The sequence below is a fragment of the Tamandua tetradactyla genome, chromosome 2 (assembly GCF_023851605.1).
Source record: "Tamandua tetradactyla isolate mTamTet1 chromosome 2, mTamTet1.pri, whole genome shotgun sequence".
Classification (NCBI taxonomy): domain Eukaryota; kingdom Metazoa; phylum Chordata; class Mammalia; order Pilosa; family Myrmecophagidae; genus Tamandua; species Tamandua tetradactyla.
In genome coordinates, this window is record NC_135328.1 from 68,951,479 (window position 1) to 68,970,814 (window position 19,336).

General features: G+C 39.5%; 1 non-coding gene across 1 annotated transcript; it reads right to left on the minus strand.

The window, feature by feature from the left end:
- Positions 1 to 11,375: 11,375 nt before the first annotated feature.
- On the minus strand, positions 11,376 to 11,446 carry TRNAV-UAC (transfer RNA valine (anticodon UAC)). Its single transcript has one exon. It is a non-coding gene; the product is annotated as a tRNA-Val (tRNA).
- Between the last annotated feature and the right edge of the window lie 7,890 nt (positions 11,447 to 19,336).

Below are 19,336 nucleotides of genomic sequence, written 5' to 3' on the forward strand. Positions count from 1 at the left end.
ATAAGTTTGAATATAAACAGAATAAACTTACCAATGAAAAGATACAGACTGGCATAATGGATTAAGAAAAATAAACCAGCTATAAGCTGCTTACAAAAGACACATCTTAGACACAAGGATATAGATAGATTGAAAGTGAAAGGGTGGAAGAAGACGTTCCATGCAAGCTGTAACCAAAAGAAAGCAGGAGTAGCTATACTAATATCAGACAAAATAGACTTTAAATGTAAAGACATAAAAGACAGAGAAGGACACTATACACTAGTAAAAGGAAAATGTAATGAAGAAGAAATAATGATCATAAATGTCTATGTTCCCAATCAAGGAACCCTAAAGTACATGAGACAGACATTGTCAGAACTAAAGGAAGTGGGCCACTGTGGCTCAGCAGGCAAGAACGCCTGCCATGCCAGAGGACCCGGGTTCGGTTCCTGGTGCCTGCCCATGTTAAAAAAAATAATAATAATACTAAAGGAAGTGATAGACATTTCAACAGTAATCATAGGAGATTTCAATATACCACTCTCCTCTATAGATAGATAACTGGAAAGAAGATCAAGAAGGAAATAGAGGACTTAGACAATTTGATAAATGAATTATCCCTAACAGAAATTTATAGGTTGTTACACCAGGATATACATTCTTCTCTAACGCTCATGGAACATTTTTCAGGATAGATCATATGCTGGGGCACAAAACAGGTCTTTATAAATTTTAAAACACTGAAATTATTCAAAGCACTTTCTCTGATCACAATGGAATAAAGCTGGAAATCAATAACCACTAAAGAATGAGAACTTGCACAAATAGATGGAGATAAAATAATACTCTTAAACAATGAGTAAAAGAAGAAACTGCTCGAGAAATCAGTAACTATCTTGAGACAAATGAAAACAAGAATACAATATATCAGAATGTATGAGCTGTGCAAAGGCTGTGCTGAGAGGAAAATTTATTGCCCTAAATGCCTATATTAAAAAGGAAGAAAGAGCAAAATTCAAGGCCTTAACTGCTCACCTGGAGGAACTTGAGAAAGAACGGCAAACTAAGCCCAAAGCAAATAGAAGAGAAATACCAAAGATTAAAACAGAGTTAAATGAATGGGAGAATAAAAGAACAAAGAAAGAATCAATAAAACCAAAAATTGGTTCTTTGAGAAAATCAATAAAATCGATGGGCCACTAGCAAGGGTGACAAAGAAACAAAGAGGATGCAAGTAAACAAAATGATAAATGAGAGGGTTGTCACTATCACAGAGCCTGAAGAAACAGAAAAAAAAATCATAAGAGGGTACTATGAACAACTATATGCCAATAAACTAGACAACTTAGAAGAACTGGAAGTATTCTTGGAAACACAGAAACAAACTACACTGACTCAAGAAAAAATAGAAGAGCTCCGCAAACTAATCTCAAGTAAAGAGATTCAATCAGTCATCTAAAATCTTCCTAAAGAAAATCCTAGGGCCAGATGGCTTCACAGGGGAATTTTACCAAATATTCCAAAAAGAACTAACACCAATTCTGCTCAATCTTTTCCCCAAAATTGAGGAAACGGAACACTACTTAACTCATTTTATGAAGCTAACATCACTTTAATACCAAAATCAGGTAAAGATGCTACAAGGAAGGAAAATTACAGACCAACCGCCCTAATGAACATAGATGCAAAAATTCTCATCAACATACTAGCAAATTGAATCCAAAAGCACATTAAAATAATTATACACCAAGACCAAGTGGGGTTTATAACAGGAATGAAAAGGATGGTTCAACACACAAAAAAAACAGTTAATGTAATACAGCACATTAACAAATTGAAAGGGAAAAATCAGATGATCATCTTGATTGATATTAAAAAAAAGCATTCAACAAAATTCAACATCCTTTTCTGAAAAAAACTCTTCAAAAGATAGGACTCAAAGGTAAATTCTTCAATATGATAAAGGACATATATGAAAAGCCCATAGCCAGCATCATAGTCAATGGAGAGACTGAAAGCTTCCCCCCTAAAGATACCCTCTGTCACCACTACTATTCAACATTTACTAGAAGTCCTAGCTAGAGCAACCAGACAGGAAAAAGAAATAAAAGGCATCCAAATTGGAAAGGAAGAAGTAAAAATTTCATTATTTGCAGATGGCATGATACTATACTTGGAAAATCCTGAGAAATCTACAACAAAGTTACTTGAGATAATAAACAAATTCAGCAAGGTGGTGGGATATAAAATTAATGTGCAAAAATCAGTAATGTTTCTATACACAAGCAATGACTTAACTGAGGAGCCAATTAAAGAAAAATTTCCATTAAAAATAGCAACTAAAAGAATCAAGTATCTAGAAATAAACTTAATTAGGAATGTAAAGGACTTATACACAGAGAACTACATAACATTGCTAAAAGAAATCAAAGACCTAAATAGGTGAAAGATATTCCATATTCATGGATAGGAAGGTTAAATGTAGTTAAGATGTCAATTCTACCCAAATTTATCTACATATTAACTCTGTACCAATCAACCTGCTTTTAAGGCTAGGAAAAGCTAATTACCAAATTCATCTGGAAGGAAAACAAACCCCTAATAGCTAAAAGCTTCCTAAAAAAAAGAAGAACGAAGTGAGAAGATTAACACTCCCTGATTTTAATACTTATTATAAAGCCACAGCAATCAAAACAGCATGGTACTGGCACAAAGATAGAAGTATTGACCAATGGAATTGAATTGAGAGTGCATAAATAGAACACCAAATCTATGGTAAACTGGTCTTCAACAAGGCCTTCCAATTCACTGAACTGGGACAGAAAAGTCTTTTCAATAATTGGGCATGGGAGAACTGGATATCAATAGCCAGAAGAATGAAAGAGGACCCTTACCTTATACCCCATACAAAAATTAACTCGAATTGGATCAAACACCTAAATATAAGAACCAGTATCATAAAGCTCCTAGAAGAAAATATAGGGAAACATCTTCAAAATTCAGTAATAGGAGGTAGCTTCCTAAACCTTACACCCAAAGCACAAACAACAAAAGAAAAAACAGACAAATGGAAACTTCTCAAAATCACATGCTTGTGCCTCCAAAGACTTTGACAAAAAGGTAAAGAGGCAGCCAACTCAATGGGAAAAAATAATTGGAAATTACATATCAGATAAAGGTTTGGTATCCTGTATACATAAAGAAATTATACAACTCAACCACAAAAGAACATACAGCCCAATTATAAAGTGGGCTAAAGATATGAATAGACATTTTTCTGAAGAGCCAATACAGGTGGCTAAAAAGCACATGAAGAGATGCTCGTTCTCATTAGCTATAAGGGAAATGCAGATCAAGACCACAATGATATACTACCTCACACCTATAAGAATGGCTGCTGTGCCAATTTGAATGGCTTTATGTACTCTAGGACATGTCTTAATCCTAATCAATCTTGTGAGACAATGGCTTCTTCTAATCCCTATTCAGTACTATAGGTTGGAAACTTGATTGAGTTATCTCCAGGGAGCTGTGACTCAATCAATTATGGGTATCAAACCTGATTACATGGAGACATGACTGCATCCATTCAGGTGCAGCTTGATGAGCTTACTGAAATCATATAAAAGAGGAAACATTTTGGAGAAAGCTGGAGATTCTGAGAGAGCAGAAAACAGTACAGAGCCATGAAGCAGAGAGTCCACCAGCCAGTGACCACTGGAGATGAAGAACAAAATGCCTCCTGGGTTGCTTCATGAAACAAGAGGCCTGTAGGGAAAGCTAGCAGATGCTGCCATGTTTGCCATGTGCCCTTCCAGCTGAGAGAGAAACCCTGAATGTCATAGGCATTCTTGAATCAAGATATTGTTCCTTGGATACCTTAGATTGGACATTCCTATAGATTTGTTTTAATTTGGACAATTTCAAAGCCTTAGAACTGTAACTAGCAGCTTACTAAATTCCCCTTTTTAAAACTATTCCATTTCTGGTATATTACATTCCAGCAGCTAGCAAATTAGAACAGATTTTGGTACCAGAGGAGTAGGGTGCTGCTGTGGTTTGCACATACCAAACATGTTGGGACAGCTTTTTAAATGTATAAGGGGAAGATTTTGGAGGAGTTGTGAGAAACTTGATAGAGAAGGCCTAGAATGCTTTGAAGAGAATCTTAGTAGAAATGTGGACTCTATAAGACACTTCTGATAAAGAAATGAGGCACATGTTACTATAGACTGGAAGAAAGGTGATCCTTGTTTTAAAGTGGCACATAATCTTGCAAAATTGACTAGTAGCTTTGGTTGCAGGGAAGATTTTAAAATCCATAAACTTGGATATTTAGCAGAGGAGATTTCAAAATTAAATGTGGAAAGTGCAGCCTAGTTTCTCCTTGCAGTTTATAGTGAAATGTGACAGGAAAGAGATAAGCTGAGAATTGAACTCTTGGGTACAAAGAAACCAGAATTCTGGAAAACTCTGGGCTCCCAAGAAGTGAGACCCCAGAGAAAAGTGCCCCACATGAGGATTTGGCCAGATGTGGAACCAGTCAGCCACTTCAGAGAAGGCCAGGATTGGACATGAAGTTATCCAGGAAGGATTTGTGGAAATTCTTTTTGTCTGATGGGCATGATCCAGGGCTACTGCATAAAAAGCCAACAAGAGTGTTGTGGGATCTGTATAAAGAGAACCACTACTGGTTGGTACTGAGAGGGACAGAGAAGGGAAACATTGGAGGAAAAATAACTTCAGAAATAAAGCCACGGAGTCTGGGGTCTGAAGTCAAAAAGCCTCAGGTAAGAAGAGCGGACCCACCCAAGTACATGGAGAGGGTGAGTTTTCCCCAAAGGCAGAAGATGGGCCTTCACATCATTGCAGTGGAAGAGTCGTGCCACCTCAGGCCTTGGAGAGGGTGGAGCACATTCCTTGGGATTTGGGGAGGGCCTGGCTGCCACCACATGGTAGAGTTGAGTGGTGCCCTGGAGATAGCAGAGAGCCTGGGTGCAGCCCCGATGCTTGGAGAGGGTGGAGCCAAGAAAGGGGTGATCTCTCTAATGTACCCCAAGGTTGCATTTGGAGAGAGGTGGGCCACTATGTAGGCCCTTGGAAAGGGTGGGACTGACACTTTCTAAAACCTTGAAGATAAATGACTCTCAGACTTCAAAATCTAATGGACTTTGCCCTGTAGATTTTTGAAACTGCTTAGATCTGGTGATCTCTGTGTTCCTTCCTCCCTATGGAAATGGGTATATATATCCTATGACTGTTCTTCCTTTGTATGGTGGCAGCAAATGACTTGTTCTGAGTTTTACAGGTCCAGAACCAGAGGAAAATTTTGCTTTAGGACAGACCATGCCTGTAACTGACTTTGTTCTGGTTTTAAACTTGTATGTGTATTCTTACTGAAATGGTTTAAGGTTTTCTGATATTGTTATGGAATGAATGTATTTTGTATATGGGGAAAAAATGTCTTTTTTAGGGTACAGAGGGTGGAATGTGCTGGTTTGAAAGGATTTATGTATCCTAGAAAAGGCATGTTTTAATCTTAATCAATCTTGTGGGAGCAACAGTTTCTTCTAATCCTCATTCAGTACTTGTGGTAGTTAGATTCAGGTGTCAACTTGGCCAGGTGAAGGTGCCGCATTCTGTTGCTGTGGATGTGAGCCAATGGCATGTGAACCTCATCTGTTGTTGATTACATCTGCAGTTGACTAGAAGGCATGCCTGCTGCAATGAATGAATTGGCTTGTGCTTAAATGAGAGGTCTCAGCACTCACAGCTCAGCCCAGCCCTTTGGAGATGCAGAAAGAAATCACCCCAGGAAAAGCTGTTGGAACCCAGAGGCCTGGAGAGAAGGCCGGCAGAGATCACCCTGTGCCTTCCCACGTAAGAAAGAACCTCAGTTGAAAGTTAGCTGCCTTTCCTCTGAAGAACTAATGAAATAAACCCCCTTTTAATTAAAAGCCAATCCATCTCTGGTGTGTTGCATTCTGGCAGCTAGCAAACTAGAACAGTACTATAGGTTGGAAACTTGACTGAGTTAACTCCATGGAGATGTGACTCAATCAGTTGTGGGTATCAAACTTGATTACATGGAGACATGACTCCACTCATTTGGGTGGGTCTTGATTAGCTTACTGGAATCCTATAAAACAGCAAACATTTTGGAGAAAGCTGGAGATTCTGAGAAAACAGAGAATGCTGCAGAACCATGAAGCAGAGAGTCCACCAGTGAGCGACCTTTTCAGAACAAGGAGAGAACCACAAAACCATGACTGAAGGATGAGAGAACTGCAGATTCAACCAGCCAGTGACCTTTGGAGATGAAGAAGGAAAACACCTTCCTGGGACCTTCACGAAACTAGAGGCCAGGAGAGAAAGCTAACAGACATCACCATGTTTGCCATGTGCTTTTCCAGCTAAGAGAGAAATGCTGATGTCATCAGCCTTCTTGAACAAAGGTATCTTTCCTTGGATGCCTTATGAACATTCCTACAAACTTGTTTTAATTTGGACAATTTCACAGCCTTAGAACTGTAAACTAGCAACTTATTAAATTCCCCTTTTTAAAAGCTGTTCGATTTCTAGTATATTGCATTCTGGCAGCTAGCAAACTAGAGCAGCTGCTATTAAGCAAACAGGAAACTACAATTGTTGGAGAGGATGTGGAGAAATTTGGACACTTATGTACTGCTGTTGGAAATATATAATGGTACAGCCACTATGGGAGACAGTCTGCCAGTTCCTCAGAAAACTAAATATCAAGTAGCCCTATGACCTGGCAATACCACAATTCGGTATATACCCAGAAGAGCTAAAAGCAGTGACACAAACAGACACTTGCACTCCAATGTTCATAGCAGCATTATTCACAATCAACAAAAGATGGACACAATCCAAGTGTTCATCAACTGTTGAGTGGATTAACAAAATATGGTATATACCTATGATGAAATATTATGCAACAGTAAGATGAAATGATGTCCTGAAGCACATGACAAGATGGATGAGCCTTGAGGATATAATGCTGAGTGAAATAAGTTATACACAAAAGGATAGATACTCTATGATTCCACTCTTATGACCATGGTACTGGTGAAATCAGAGGCTTATAATACAGAATATAGGGGGCCTAGAGATATACAGAAGCTTGAGATGAATGAATAGTTAGCTAATAAGGTTGAATTCAAATGTAAGGGAATAGACAGAAATGAAGGCATTTCTCTAGTGGGTCTATAAGTTATATTACAATATTGAAGGTGCATATAATTAAAAGAGGTTGTATAGACTCATGTGTTCCACTGATTAACACTACAAAACTAAATAAGTTCTTGCATGAATTACTGTAAAGGTATGAATCTTGGACAAAAGGTGTCCAATTTCAGGATGTAGGGGGAAATGCTGTTGCATGCTATGGGATATGTTCAACAGGAAAACATCAACAATACCGTAGCAATACCAGGGGTCATAACGGGGGGAGGAACAAGAGTTAGGGGAAGACTGAATTTTCTATTTGGTGAGGTTGTGTTTTTGGCTATCCTTCTCTTGGGAATAATGAAATTATCTAAAATTGAGAATGTTACAGAAAGGAACAAAGTTGTGAGGCATGCAACATTGTGAATGAACCTGTGGAACACTTGGTAAGGCAAAATAAACCAGAAACAAAAGAGCAATTATTGAATGATAGCATTTAGAAACTACTCATAAGAAAACAGGGGCCTAGATCATAAGTTCTTATAGCAGTCACGTTTAGTCCAGAGCAGTAATTGCTATTTCTGGATTCTGAAGGCCTGTTTTCTATATGTATAACCTGACATTTAGAGAAAAGAATAAAGCTGACCAGGTCAGGATTAAGGTAATTCAGAATTCAGGGATAAGGAAGATGTTGCCTGTATTGTAGAACTTCATTGACTCTTTGAGACCAAAGGAATAAAGGTTTATTTTGCCCAGAATCTAAATTTTCTGTAGCACATAATCGAACTCAACCTTTCTGGATAGATCATTTAAACAATCCAGACAAAGGGAGCCCAGAATAAGAATGAGGGTCTTTAATCTTGTATAGCTTAATGTAATGCCTGGATACATCGCAGAGTATATTAAACAGCTATTCAAAAAGTATTGGAAAAGTCCCTTGAGGGATGAGAGAAAAAATATGGAACTATTAAACTTTACCATGGGAGAAATCTCTGATACTGTGCCAAAATGTTAAGGATATCCAAATCAATAGGTCAAGCCCTTAATCTTTTTTTTTCAAGTTTTTAGGAATTTAGTGTACTCTCTAAATATATGAATAACATTTCACCTATGCAAATTGAAATGATAGCTAATGAAGGAATAGAAAATCCTTTTTAACCACTGTAATACTTCCCAAACACCTCTTATAGTAATACGCTAAACTATTTTGGCACCTTACTTTTACAAAGTGAAAGAACAAAATCCTTTGTAACAGTTTTCCTTAAAAGAAGACTAATATTTTGAAATAAAGGATCAATAAGGTCAACATCAACATTAACAAGGATATAATCCTGATATTAAACATTTGTCTCCCTAATAGAGCATTCAGATGACTAAGAAAAACTTTTTGTAACTCTTTATTAAGAGTAGACTAACAATTCACATTATTTTAACAGAGAGCAAATTAAACATTAGTTTTATCTGAATACATGGTTTGATACAAAAGCTTATTCTTAAAAATATTATAAAAAAGCTTATCAAATTTTTAGTCAGCATTGACTATGACAGAATTCACTTTTATATACTTACAACTTTCCATTCAGCAATGACTACAACAAACAAAGTTCACTTTCTCTAACCTACAACTTTCCATATTCATTCAGGGCCAAGCCCTTAATCTTGAGGCTTTCTCTTGTGAAGCTTATGTAGGTAGCAGAGAAGCTTACCCTACCTATAGGTATGCCTAAGAGACATCTCTGGAGGATCTCTTTTGTTGCTCAGATGTGGCCACTGTCTCTCTAAGCCCAACTCTGGAAGTGAAATCATTGCCCTCCCCCTCATGTAGGACATGACATTAAGGGATGAAAGTCTCGCTGGTGGCATGGGTGATGACTTCCAGGGATGAGACTGGCCCTGGCACTGTGGGACCAGCAATGCCATCCTGACCAAAAGGGGAAAAAAGTGTAACAAATAAGTTCTCAGTGGCTGAGAGAGTTCAGTTAGAGTTGAGAGCCTACTCTGGAGGTCACTCTTATGCAAGCTTCTGTTAGACACTGCTACCTATCATAACTTGCCAAACCCAAACCAAACCACTCCTGCCAAGTCTAAAGAATACCCAGGGCATTATATAATATTCTACAAAGGTTCCATGCACTAGGGTAACTTTCCAGAAACCTACAATCTCCAGATGGGTCCTGAAATGCAGAGGGGCAAGCCTTTCCAAAACATCAACTAGTGCCATCCCCCTATCCCATATTATTGACAGCCCCTTCCAACATGAAAAAGTTAGAATGGGCATAGCCCAAACACTCCTAAAGAGTGGGAGAAAGATCAAAGGTGATGGTGGAGTTATACAGAGAGGATAGGGTTTAACAAATGAGTATGGGTGCTGAATGATCATATTAATATTTCTTGTAGGCTCCAGTACCTCAGAGCAGCTAGAAATAAAAACTAAAATTGTGGAATTATAACCCATATCAAACTCTGAAATCTGTTCTACAAATAATTGTTGGATATACTTTGAAATTTATTGTTTTGTATATGTTATTTTTCACACACAAAAAAAAGAGGAATAAAGGAGGAGTGTACAGAGAAGATAGGATTTAACAAATAAGTATGACTGCTGAATCATTGATACTTCTTTTGGTCTCCAGTGTCTTGGAGCAGCTAGAAGAAAAAATGAAAAATTGTGGAACCCATATCAAACTTTAAAATATGTTCTATAATTACTTGTTGAATGTACTTGGAAATGTATTGCTTTTTTGTATATTTGTTACATTTCACAATTTAAAAAAGTTTTAAAAAATGAACAAGTGCTGGAGAAAATGTGAAGACATGTACCTATTCACTGTCAGTAGGGAAGCAGAGTGGTGCAGCCCCTCCAGAGGGCAGTGTGGTGGTTTCATAGGAGGCTAGGGGTAGGGATGCCACATGATCCTGAAATCCTGTTGCTAGGTATATACTTGGAGGAACTGAGAGTAAGGCGATGAATGGACATCTGCCCACTGGGATTTATGATGGCAGTGTTCATGATTGCAATAGATGGAAGTGGACTAAGGGTATGTTGACTGAGGAAAGGAAGGGGGAACTATGGTATATACATACAATGGACTAAATTATGAGGCATGCAACCAGGTGAATGAACCTTGAGGACAGCATGTTGAATGAAATGTCAGAAACAAACATAAAAAACAAATATTATGTCTCACTCATTTGGACTAATTATAATATAAAAACTCAGTGAACTGAAGTCAAAAGCATGGGTTATCAGGTTGCGGCTTACTGTACAGATTGTAAGCTCTTACAACAGCCACATATATTCAGCAGCTATAACTGTTATTTCTAAATTCTGAGATACTGAGCTGTTTATCTATAACCTGATCATTCCCAGAAACTTCAGACATTTATATGACACCTGAGACTCAGAATTAGAGTACTGAAGCTATGACAGTCAGCACTACCCCATGCAGGAACTGTTGAAAAAGGGATCAGACTTTGATTAGAGATATGAAGGATGCTGGTCTGGATAGGACTGGAATAGATCAGAATACAGGGTAAAGGATGACAACGTTCAAATGTTAAAACTTCAACTTCTGTGTGAGATCAAAGAGAGAGATGTTTGTTTGGTGCAAAGCTTATATTTTGGATAACACATTGCCTAATTTAACCTGTATAGTCAATTTAGTTGAACACCACATGGAATCTTGAATAGGGTGTGAGATTTTGTTGGTTTGTCCAGGTTAGGGTGATGCCCTGATATATCCCAGAGTAATTTGGGCAGTGAATAAAGCATTTGCAACTTCCCGCTGGGGGACTGGGGAGAAAGGATGAAATATTCAACTTCCCCATTTGGAGAATTTCTGACATACTCGTAAGCAGTGGGAACAAAATCAATAGGCCAAGCCCTCAATCTTGGGGTTTACCCCTATAAAATGTATTCCTGCAAAGGATAGGCTAAGTCTACTTTAAATTATGCCTGTGTCACCCCCAGAGAACCTCTTTTGTTGCTCAGATGTGGCCTCTCTCTAAGCCAACTCAGCAGGTGAACTCTCTGCCCTCCCCACTACATGGGAAATGATTCCCAGGGGTGTAAATGTCCCTGGCAATGTGAGACAGAACTCCCAGGGTGAGCTGTGACCCAGCATTATGGAATTTAGAAAGCCTGAAACTGTTGAGATGTGTTCCAGTTGCCTTGATTCTTTATTTTTTTTCGGGGGTGGGGGGAATGCATGGTCTGGGAATCAAACCCAGGTCTCCTGCATGTAAGGCAAGCATTCTCCCACTGAACCACCCGTGCACCCCAGTTGCCTTGATTCTTGAAGACAATTGTATAGAAAGACATAACTTTTACAACGTGACTGTGGGATTGTGAAAACCTTGTGTCTGAGGTTCCTTTTATCCACGGTATGGACAGATGAGTAAAAAAATATGGATAAAAAATAAATAAATAAATGGTAGGGGGGACAAGGTATAAAATAAATTAGGTAGATGGAAATACTAGTGGTCAATGAGGGAGGGGTAAGGGAATTGGATGTTTGAGTTTTTTATTTTTTATTTTTATTTCTCTGAAGTGATGCAAATGTTCTAAGAAATGATTATGGTGATGAGTACACAACTATGTGATGATATTGTGAGCCATTGATTGTATTTCATGTAGGACTGTATGCATGTAAAGATGTGCCAATAAAAATATTCTAAAAAAATACAGCAAGGAGACTGATTACCTGTCTCAAAATCACCAAAGGTGCTAGTTAAAGGGACAGGTTGCTGTGCCTCATCCCAGAACTATTGCTTCAGAATCTCTGGTAGTGGGATTTAGTAGCTTACATTTTACTCAAGCCTCTCAGGTGATTTTTATGTACCCTTAAGTTTGAGTACCACTACTTATCTACTCTCAAGTCTGAGTGCTATTGTATTAGTTATTTATTGATGTTTAACATCTTATCACAAATTCAGTAGTTTAAAACAATACACATTTATTACCTCATATTTTCTGTGGGTCAGGAATCCAGGCAGGGCTTAACTGTGTCCCATGTTTCAGGATCTCACATAAGGCTTCTACCAAGGTATAAGTGGGAGCCGGGTCTCACCTGAAGACTCTCCAGGGGAAGAATCCACTCTCAAGTTCATGTGGTTGTTGGCAGGATTTACTTCCTCACGTGCTACTGAACTGAAGTTCTCAGTTCTTTGTTGGCTTTTGGCTGGTGGCTACTTTCAGTTTCTTGCCACAGAGACCTCTCCAATGGCAACTTACTTCATTAAAATTAGCAGAAGGGAGTCAGCCTGCAAGGCAGAAGTTACAATCTTACGTAATATTATCACAGAGGTGCCAGCCTACTTTTGCATTATTCTGTTAGATAGAGGCAAGTCACTGGTCCTACCCACACTGAAAGGAAGGACTTACACAGAAGCATGGGTAACAGAAGGAAAGGATCATGGAGGGCCTATGATGGTCAGGTTCAAATGTCAACTTGGCCAGGTGATGGTGCCCAGTTGTCTGGTCAAGCAAGCACTGGCCTATCTGTTGCTGTGAGGACATTTCATGGACTTAAATCTTGAGCACACTGGTTACATCCATGGCTGATTACATCTGCAATTGGCTAAAGGAAGTGCCTTCTGTGATGAGTGATGCTTAATCTAATCACCTTAAGGCTTTTAAGGAGAATTCAGAAAAGAGACTCCTCCTTTCGAGTTCAGCTAGCCAGCCTCTCCTGGGAATTCATTGAGGACCTTCATTGGAGCTGCTAGCTCATGGCCTGCCCTACAGTTTTTGGACTCTAACATCCTCACAATTGCATAAGACACTTTTATAAGTCTCATATTTACAGATATTTCATGTTGGTTCTGTTTCTCTAGAGAACCCAGCTTGGTATTAAAAGTGGTTCTTAAGAAACAGAATCTTAAAAATGGATTTTTGTACTTGGTTTTCTACTCTGATTAGACTCAAGGGTACTAATGAGTTTTGTGGAGTTAAAAGGTATAATGATGTTGGCTGGTTGTTCTTAGATATGCTGGATACAGTTATAAAAGAAAAAGAAAAGGATGAGCTAAAGGCTTCAAATTTGCAGCTTACGTACCTTATGAAAGATGTAAAAGTCTATGTGACTGCTCTGAAGGAAAATCTTATTTCTTGTAGCCATATGCTTGAGATCTTTGAAAATCAGGCCCAGGGTTTCATTATTACAATAGGGGATTTATAACATAAACTGAAATCTCAATCTTGCAGGGTATCAGCTAGTAAAGTGAGGCCATTGATTGGAAAGGAGTGGGACCCTGGAAAATCGAATGGCAACATATGGATTGATAATGATGGTGTGTTAGTTAGATTCAGTTGTCAACTTGGCCAGGTGAACATACCTAATCTTGTTGCTGCAGACATAAGCCAACGGTATGTGAACCTCATCTGTTGACAATTACATCTGCAGTCAGCTAGGAGGCGTGTCTGCTGCAATGAGTGATGTTTGACTTAATTGGCTGGTGCTTAAATGAGAGATTGCAAGGTAGCACTGCTAAGCAGCTCAGCATTCCTCATCTCAGTACTAGCAGCTCAGCCCAGGCCTTTGGAGATGCAGAAAGAAGTCACCCCAGGGAAAGTTGTTGGAACCCAGGGGCCTGGAGAGAAGACCAGCAGAGACCATCTTGTGCCTTCCACGTAAGAAAGAACCTCAGTGGAAAGTTGGCTGCCTTTCCTCTGAAGAACCAACAAAATAAATCCCCTTTTATTAAAAGCCAATCCATCTCTGGTGTGTTGCATTCCAGCAGCTAGCAAACTAGAACAGATGGCCATGGAGACATTGAAACCCTAGATTGTGCTGTGTCTTTTCTGGATAAACCTGTAACAGTCTGCCCTGAGGACATAGCTGCCTCATCTCCAGCCTGCTGTGAGGAAAGAGCTACCCAAGGTCCAGCCTGCCTTGAGGAAATGGCTTCATGACCTACAGACCACCCTGTGGAACCAGAGGTCCAACCATTACCTAAAGAGATTAACCTTTCAGTGCCTGTGAGGCACATTAACTACCTCCCATGGAGAAACAGCCCTCGCTCCACTGTCTGGAGCAATTAATCATTTCACCAAATGAAACTGCAAAGGAATGCCCTGAGGTAATTGGCTTGAAAGATGCTTCTAATTCTTTTTATGACCCACCTCCACCACCTCTTTTCTTCCAGACCTATAACTAAAGTCCCAACAGGCCCACGAAAGGTGAGGTACAAAGTGTTCACTCACGAGATGGTACACTATACTCCAAAAAAATTGCATGAATTTTCCAATTTATTTAGACAGAAATCAGGGGAATATGTATGGAAATGGATATTAAAGATGTGGGATAATATTGGTAGGCTGATTACATTGGACCACTGTGTTAGTTAGGATTCTCTAGAGAAACAGAATCAGCAGGGAACACTCGCAAATATAAAATTTATAAAAGTGTCTCACGTTATCGCAGGAACGCAAAGTCCAAAATCCATAGGGCAAGCTGTGAATCCGACGATTCCAATGGAGGGTCTGGACGAACTCCACAGGAGAGGCTCACCAGCAGAAGAAGGAAGAAGGCCTGTTTCTTCTGAATCCTCCTTAAAAGGCCTCCAGTGATTAGATTAAGAATCACTCATCACAGAAGACACTCTCCTTTGGCTGATTACAAATAGAATCAGCTGTGGATGCAGCTGACATGATCATTATTTAATTCTATGAAATGTCCTCATCGCAACAGACAGGCCAGCACTTGCCCAACCAGACAAACAGGTACCACTACTTGGCCAAGTTGACACATGAACCTGACCATGACAACCACTTTCATCAAGGAAGGGGCAGCAATTTGTCCTGAATGTAATAGACACATACTCTGGATATGGGTTTGCCTTCTCATATGCAATGCTTCTGCCAAAACTACCATGCATGGACTTATGGAATGCTTTATTCACCTTAATAGTATTCCACTCAGCATTGCTGTTGTTTAAGGAACCCACTTCATAGCAAATGAAGTGCAGGAATGAGCTCATGCTCATGGAATTCTCTGGTCTTCCATGTTTTGCATCATCCAGAGGCAGCTGGGTTGCTAGAAAGGCCTTTTGAAAATCCAATTATGGTGCCCACTAGGTGGCATACCTTGCAGGGCTCGGGCAATGTTCTGCAGGAGGCTGTGTATGCTCTGAATCAGTGCCCAATCTATGGTACTGTTTCTCCTAGTCAGGAATCACAGGTCCAGGAATCAAGAGGTGGAAATGGGAGTGGCACCACTCACCATCGCCCCTAGTGATCCACTGAGAAAAGTTTTGCTTCCTGTCCCTGCAACCTTAAGCTTTACTGGTCTATAGGTTTTAGTTGCAGAAGGAGGAGTGCTTCTACCAGGAGAAACAATGATTCCATTGAACTGGAATCTAAGACTGCCACCTGGTCACTTTAGGCTACTCACGCCCCTGGGTCAACAGGCAAACAAGGGGATTACTTTACTGGCTGGGGTGATTGACCCTGAGTATCAAGGGAAAATAGGACTGCAACCACACAATGGAGGTAAAGAAGAGTTTTCCTGTAATATAGGAGATCCCTTAGGATGTCTCCTAGTACAACCATGCCCCATGATTAAAGCCAATAGAAAACTGCAACAACCCAATTCTGGCAGAACTACCAATGACTCAGAAACTTCAGGAATGAAGGTTTGGGTCACCTAATCAGGCAAAGAACCACAGCCAGCTGAGGTGCTTGCTGAGGGTAAAGGGAGCATGAAATGGGTAGTGGAAGCTGTAGCAGTAAATATGAACAATGACCACATGATCAGTTACAGAAATGAGAACTGTAATGGTATGAAGATTTCTTCCTTGGTTTGTAATTAGTATCCACGTATTTATACATGTTCTAGTTTGCTAGCTGCCAGAATGTGATATACACACTTTTAAAAGGGGGAATTTATTGAGTTGCAAGTTTACATATGGCCATGAAAATGACCCAAATAAAGCAAGTCTATGAAAATGTCCAAATTAAGGCACCAACAAGAGGTTACCTTCACTCAAGAAAGGCCAATGAAGTTCAGGGTTTCTCTCAATTGGAAAGGCACACAGCAAAAATGGCATCTTCTAGCTTTCTCTCCAGGTTTCTTGTTTCATGAAGCTCCTCCAGGGGCATTTTCCTTCTTCATCTCCAAAGGTCTCTGGTTGCAAGGGCTCTTGTGTTTCCAATGGCTCTGTCCTCTCATGGCTCTCTTGTTCTCTCCAAAATGCTGCCTCTTTCAAAGGATTCCAGTAAACTAATCAAGACCTACCTGGAATGGGTGGAGTCATATCTCTAGCTAATGAAAAAGTTAATATGCACAACTGGGTATGTCACATCCCCATAGAGATAATCTAATCAAAAGATTCCAACCTTCATTGTTGAATAGGGATTAAAATAAATGGTTGCTCCCACTGATTGGATCAGGATTAAAATGTGACTTTTCTATAGTAAATAATCCTTTCAAACCAGCACAATACATAAAGCAAATACCTTTGTTTTCCTTTCTATTTTATTCCTTTTATTATATGACATAAGTTGTATTGTTCACGTTATAGTATTTAAGTCATAGGATATGAAGTTCAAGAGTGACCCAAGGACTTGCACCCTATTCTGGAAAGATTTAGTGTATTTCCAGTTATATGCAGGACAGTTGAGTATTGTTATGTGAGGAAAAAACATGTCTGTTGTTGTTTTCCATTTAGAGATTAAGCATGGTTTAAGGTGATGTCTATAGCTGCCAAGTTGACAAGGGATGGACTGTGATGGTCAGCTTCTTGTGTCAACTTGGCCAGAGGATGGTGTCTAGTTGTCTGCTCAAGCAAGCACTGGCCTATCTGTTGCTGTGAGGACATTTCATGGACTTAAATCATGAGCATATAGGTTGTATCCACAGCTGATTACATATATATTTGGCTAAGGGGAGTGTTTTCTGCAATGAGTGATACTTAATCTAATCACCTGAAGGCTTTTAAGGAGGATTCAGAAGAGACAATCTCTTGCTGCTTCAATTAGTCAGCCTCTCCCAGGAGTTCATAGAGGACCTTCGATGGAAATGCCAGCTTACGACCTGCCCTACATATTTTGGACTCTTCTGCCCTCACGGTTACATGAGACACTTTTATAAATCTCATATTTACACATATCTTCTGTTGGTTCCATTTCTCTAGAGAACCATGACTAATAGGGGGCTTGCGGAGTCTGTTTATCTTAGAGTCAGTAAATGATTTGAAGGTTTTAAGCTATTTTAAAAATCTTTAGATAATCAACCCAGCATGACAGTGGTCTACTAAGATAGGAGAAATATTTGCATTGTTTTCCATCATTCTACTCACAAGCTGGGGTTCCGTATACCAATTAAATGCAGAGAAGAAAATTTGGAAAGAGCTTACAGACTACAGAAAAAGTTCGTTTCCAGAAGGGTAGACTGGGGGTAAGAGTATTGAATCTAGGGCAAGTCTCTGTTCTAGTTTTAAATGTTTACTGAGCATGGCTAAAAATTGTTTACATCTTTCCAGAGTGAAGTGAAACTGTTGCCTCCAGTCACTGCTGACTATTACAGAGGACCAAGTCCTCTGAGGAACCCTCAAAGTCCTGCCAGTGGGGAAGCAGTGGTGGATTAGAGCTAGCTTGTCCTGGTTCACAGTGCTGATTAATAAGTTTATATGAATTTTACTTGCCAGGTGTTAAACACAGCTATTATTAATAATTAAATTATATAAATGCACTTATAGTATATTTTAAAATAAGATAATACTCAAAATGTCATTTCCTAATTATTGTATAAAGATCTATTCTCAAGTTTATTTACAGTCAATGTATGTATATGGGAGAAATGCTGTATAATGGTATGCTATGTACTGTTCATCTTCCCCCAACTCCTCATTCAATGACTTTTTGTTGGTATCCTGAAATTAGGTATGGTGGGGGTATTTAAATCAAGGAAATTGGCAAATACTACAAATCAAGGACTTCCCTCTCTCTCTCTCTTTTTCTTTCAGATAGCCAGTTTTTAAACATTCACCAGTACACTACTGATGACAGGCTCAGGTATTAGCATGAAGGTCAGCAGATATCATGGCAGCATTCAAAGAGACATTCACCTCTGGCAGCTAAAATGGAAGACCCAGAACTTGCTTTTAAGAGCAGCAAAACTTTATAGAAGGCTGAGTCTGCAGTCCTACCAAGTGTCTTACACCAAAGTCAGAACCTTGATAGGGGAGGAGTGGATCCTGGAATGTAAGGATCACTAAGCCACCTGGGTGGATGTGCTGAACTGCCCCTCTACAGAAGTGCCTCTCCCCATTTGGGTAAGTATAGCAGCTCCTCCCTTTCCTGAAGACTATGCAGAGGTCTCAGATGAGATGGCTTATGCCTTGTAAGATAACACTTGGACCTCCTCAAGATTTACCCAACTTCATCTTCTGGCCACTAGATCATAAAAAAAAAAACTTGGGTCAAGTGTCAGCATGGAAAGGAAATGATTCTTTTGGCTAATACAGAGCAAAAAAATGGGCAAACAGGCCTGGAAATGGATCTTTAGGGAGTACTTGACCAGGGGAGATGGATTATAAGGCTGGATATGAGAGTATACTCTATGGAGGCATGCTCTCATGTCATATGTAATGCCCTAATATGCTGCTGGGGTGGTTACTGGAAGCTTGGAAAAATACGTTTTGTAAGCCAGGAAATCGTGGTTCCAAGAAAGAAGACACTTCTAGTGAGACACATGAAGAGTCACACCAAAATTAAAGCTATAGATGCTTCCTGGTCATTTGGGCTCCTCATGCTAGCAGATCAGCAGGTAAGGAAAGGAGTTAACACACCAGCAGAGGGAATTGGCTCTGGTCATCCTGAAGATACAGAGTTGCTGCTACAAATTAAGAGCAGTTTTAATTATAAAAAGGCCATTATAGCAACCATGGCCTGAAACTAGGAGTTCAGAGATGCAAGCTAGAGCACTGGAAGTTACCTGAAGCTGAAGGAATTCCACAAGGAATTGTAGAACAGAGAGGTAATAAATACCAGTTACAGCCTCTGGACAACTTCAGCAGTGAGAATTCAGCAGCAGTGAGCAATGAATAGTGAGTAAGCCTTTCCCCTAACTCTCCTCTTACAAATTATTTCCCCAGAATTTGTGACCAGCCGCAATCCTGAAGAATCCATGGCAGGATACAAGCAGATCTGATGGATCTGAGTGGT